General features: G+C 39.8%; 1 pseudogene; it reads left to right on the forward strand.

Annotated features, from left to right (window-relative positions):
• The first annotated feature begins 3,209 nt into the window (after window positions 1-3,209).
• Window positions 3,210-4,830, forward strand: LOC142849336 (tubulin alpha-1B chain pseudogene; annotated as a pseudogene).
• Window positions 4,831-5,058: the final 228 nt, after the last annotated feature.

Consider the following 5,058-nt stretch of genomic DNA (forward strand, 5'->3'; position numbering starts at 1 on the left):
GTCAGAGAAACAGAAAGATAACATAAATCAAGAAAAGACATTTCAGGTATAAAATGTCACAGGAAGATCATGGAGCAGAATAAAAAGAGGTCATTTAACTACCAATTAGGCATGAGTTTGAAAGAGAAATCTCTGTAGTCATCTACCACCTCTGCCATTTGCAGTCATTATATTTCCTCTTTTACATAGAAACCTGAGCCTGGAGAAAAGGGGATTGTTAAGGAAGTTTCATTCAGGGCTAAATGCTTCTAGACACTAAAGGACTAGTGAACTCAGAAACTGTGATAACTCACATAAGGCCAGCACAGGTTCAAATCAGCCAAAAAATCCCAGTGCTTAGAAGGGGAAATGGGCACAAATTCCCACCCCTAAGCAAGAAGGTATTTACAATTGATAACTAGAGAAAAAGGGGGGAAATAATTTTCTTCAATAGAGTGTCACTGGGTATATATACCAAGCACACTCCAAGTCAGACCCCATGCCCAGGATTATTTGAAACACAAAGTGAACTCCATGCTCTTATTGAGTGCTTTTGTTATGTTTTGACATTTTTTGTCTTATTGTCTTGTTGTTAGTATTGTTTTTAGTTTGTTCATTTTCATATCTCTTCCTCCCTTTCTTTCTTTCTCTCTCTCTCTCTCTCTCTCTCTCTCTCTCTCTCTCTCTCTCTCTCTCTCTCTGTGTGTGTGTGTGTGTGTGTGTGTGTATGGGAGAGGATAGACATGAGTTTGGTGGATATGCAGAAGAGGACCTAGAAGGAGGAGCTGGAGGAGAAAAAAGAATGTAATCAAAATGCATTTTTAAAAAAAAGAAAGAAATTGTTGAACATAAATAAGGAATGGCAAAATTTTACATTCAGAAATAGAAGTAAGTAGACAAATTTAAACGAAAATTGGACACCTTAAGTTCTGGTGTTTCAAAACAAAATACAAATTACGTGATAAATAGAATATTGGCAAAAAATTGTTCGTGTTTTGAGCTGTTGTTTAAAATGAAACCATGAAGGAAGCAATGCTCTTCCTTAGTTCTAAGGATGAGAAGACACAAGAAAGAGGAGTGGATGAGAACAAGCAGCTACCACTGAAGTCAGGACTCAAGGGAAGGCAAAGAGTTTGGCTTTGAAAAGCAAACACAGTCACACACAAATGTGTGATAGTTCACAATTTTAAACGACGGTAAGTGCTTTCTTCTAAAAAAAATGGAGAATTCAAACCAGAAAGAAACATTATAATTTTTTTTAATGAAAGGCAATACCAAGAATGTTCTGGGATGTGAGGACTTTAGATGGGAACTAATTGCTACTTTGAAAGGCAGCTCAGTACCAGAGGTATAAATTGTCATAGAGATGTTAATGGCTAAATGAACACATGAGTACATTCTAAAACTGCATGGTGCTTACAAAACACTTTGTTGATGTTTATGTAACATCTTGAGGTATTTTAATGCCAAGTCTGTTTTATACCTTCATTTTGTTTTCATACTTGATTGAGTGTCATGGATTCATCTTTGAAAAATATGCCACAAAACCTTAGAGATCCTTTCTATTTAAAAGCTGTTTGTAACTGCCAATTCTGTCTAAAACAATGAGCTGCAATAAGCACTTTTGTTGTGACTGTCTAATAATTCTCTTATGATATTCTCACATCTGTTACTGAGGTATGAAATATGTTACAATGCAAAATTTTACATAATGCCTGTGTTAAACAGTTTAAAGAAAAAAATGATCCAAATAGAAAAATTATCTTACTATATCTATTAAATAACAAAATATTGTTTCAGTTTTATCCATCAATGTAAAATTGACCTAGACTCTTTTTATTTTTCTGAATGTTATTCAGACATTATAAGATAAAGCACATTTTATTTAAAACAGATATAAATATTTTAGAGAAAGAAAAGAGAGATGTGTTTGCAGTAGAGATAGCCCTTCTCAGGGAAAATTATTATACATTATAAAAACACTTTATAATATAGAGCTGATATACCTGCTAGTGCTTTTGTCAATCAACCCACATGAAAATAAGAACATTTCGAATTACATATTTTCAAAATTCTCTTGTCATAGCAAGCAGTTAGTTGAACAAGAATTCAATATCTCTCTCTGTTAAAATTATACATTTAACTTAACAATATTTTGACTTTAAAAATAGTATTGAGCATAATATGCCTTCTCAGCATTAGAAAGGTCAAAGAAATCTAAAATGATTGCCTGCTGCATTAGTTACTTTTGTTGTTATATGGGGACAAAAGAAAAGCAATAGAAAGTACTTGAAGAAGGAATATTTAAGATGGGTCCACGGTTGAAGGAGGACAGTCCATCATGACAGTGAGGAATGGCTTCAAGCAGGTGAGGAGGCAGAACATACTATGTATGCAGGGAAGAAGCAGAACAAGATGAATGTTGTTTGGTTCATATTCTCCATTGTTCCCTTTGTATCCATTCTAGGACTTCAGTGCTTGGAAAGTGCTGCCCAAGCGGATGGGGTCTTTCCTTATTCTTCAGCTTCTCTGGAAATGCTCTCATGAACATGGCCAGAAACATGTCCCTAGATTATTCCAAACCCAGTGAAGCTGACAACGAAGATTAACTATCACACCCTCTTTAAAAGAAAAAAGTCTCTCTTTTAAGCTGTCAAGTCTATAAATGTTAGCATAAGATAGCAGTGAGTAACCTGAGTTATGATTCATGTATACTTGTGTTATGCTGAGAAATAATTCAGAGATCTGCTATATTATTTTTCATTTTAACTGATAATCAAAACAGCTATAAAATGATACTCTGTTTTCTAATTCTTTACTTACAAAGGGCACATTTCAGTTGAGAAGATACCTCTGCAACCATACTGAGAAATATAATTTACACTTCCAAGAAATGACCCTTTGCCAAGACTAATAGAAACTTTTCTGAGCAAGGCTAAGAGCAGCATGAATCTATGACAATAAATACATATCTAGAAGATAGTATGTCCTCATGTCCATCTAACAAAATAGAACAGTATGTTTCCTTCTAGGACCAATGACTTTCTTGAGTAAGCAACTTTTATCAATGTTTGCACACACACAATCATAAAATATTATTCATTGAATAAAGTCACTTATTTTGAGAACACATCATTAGAGGTGTATCTTTCTTTTTTTTCACAAAAAATAATTTTAATCTAGTAGGTGCCATAATGTGAATGGTGATAAAAACTTATGAATTGGCCTCATTGCGTTACTTACCTCGGCTCTTAGCTGTCGGGAACGGTAACCGGGACCCGGTGTCCGCTCTGTCACCCTCGCCTTCTAACCCGTAGCTACAACGCATGAGTGCATCTCCATCCACGTTGGCCAGGCTGGTATCCAGATCGGCAATGCCTGCTGGGAACTCTACTGCTTGGAACATGGCATCCAGCCTGACGGCCAGATGCCAAGTGACAAGACCATTGGGGGAGGAGACGACTCCTTCAACACCTTCAGTGAGACAGGCGCTGGCAAGCACGTGCCCCGGGCAGTGTTCGTAGATCTGGAGCCCACGGTTATTGATGAGGTTCGCACTGGTACCTACCGCCAGCTCTTCCACCCTGAGCAGCTCATCAAAGGCAAGGAAGATGCTGCCAATAACTATGCCCGTGGCCACTACACCATTGGCAAGGATACCATCGACCTCTTCTTGGACAGAATTCGCAAGCTGGCCGACCAGTGCACAGGTCTTCAGGGCTTCTTGGTCTTCCACAGCTTTGGCGGGGGAACTGGCTCTGGGTTCACCTTCCTGCTGATGGAGAGGCTCTCTGTTGATTACGGAAAGAAGTCCAAGCTGGAGTTCTCCATCTACCCTGCCCCCCAGGTTTCCACTGCTGTGGTTGAGCCCTACAACTTCATCCTCATCACCCACACCACCCTGGAGCACTCTGATTGTGCTTTCATAGTGGACAACGAGGCCATCTATGACATCTGTCATAGGAACCTCGACATTGAACGCCCCACCTACACTAACCTTAACCGCCTCATTAGCCAGATTGTGTCCTCCATCACTGCTTCCCTCAGATTTGATGGAGCCCTGAATGTCGACCTGACAGAATTCCAGACCAACCTGGTGCCCTACCCTCGCATCCACTTCCCTCTGGCCACATATGCCCCTGTCATCTCTGCTGAGAAAGCCTACCATGAGCAGCTTTCTGTAGCAGAGATCACCAATGCCTGCTTCGAGCCAGCCAACCAGATGGTGAAATGTGACCCTCGCCACGGTAAATACATGGCTTGCTGCCTGCTATACCGTGGTGATGTGGTTCCCAAAGATGTCAATGCTGCCATTGCCACCATCAAGAACAAGCGCAGCATCCAGTTTGTGGACTAGTGCCCCACTGGCTTCAAGGTTGGCATTAATTACCAGCCTCCCACTATGGTACCTGGTGGAGACCTGGCCAAGGTCCAGAGAGCTGTGTGCATGCTGAGCAACACCACAGCCATCGCTGAGGCCTGGGCTCGCCTAGATCACAAGTTTGATCTGATGTATGCCAAGCGTGCCTTTGTGCACTGGTATGTGGGTGAGGGCATGGAGGAGGGGGAGTTCTCTGAGGCCCGTGAAGACATGGCTGCCCTGGAGAAGGATTGTGAGGAGATTGGTGTGGATTCTGTTGAAGGAGAGGGTGAGGAAGAAGGAGAGGAATACTAATCTGTTCTCTCAGCCCCTGAATCATGTCAAACTCCAAGAACTTCAGCTTAAACGCCAGCTGACAGTCATTGATGCTTTCGTGTTACCATTGTTCTGTGATCATGTCTTTTCCATGTGTCCCTGTATGGTTTCCATGATGTCTCAAAGTAAAAGCTTTAAAGAAAAACAAAAAAAAACTTATGAATTCACACATCAGTTTAAGCAGCCTCCTGAAGTGATATGAATTTGACATTGCTACTTTATTCTTTTTTTTGTTTTTTTTTTTGCTACTTTATTCTTTACAGTGTTTCTATCTCCTAACATCTCACATTAGTTCCATTTAGTATTTCAAGTTATTTTCACCAAGGAAATGACAACCACAACAAAGCTTTCTATAATGAAAAAAGTGATATTTTGTCTTTCAG

Source organism: Microtus pennsylvanicus, chromosome 5, assembly GCF_037038515.1.
Source record: "Microtus pennsylvanicus isolate mMicPen1 chromosome 5, mMicPen1.hap1, whole genome shotgun sequence".
NCBI lineage: Eukaryota > Metazoa > Chordata > Mammalia > Rodentia > Cricetidae > Microtus > Microtus pennsylvanicus.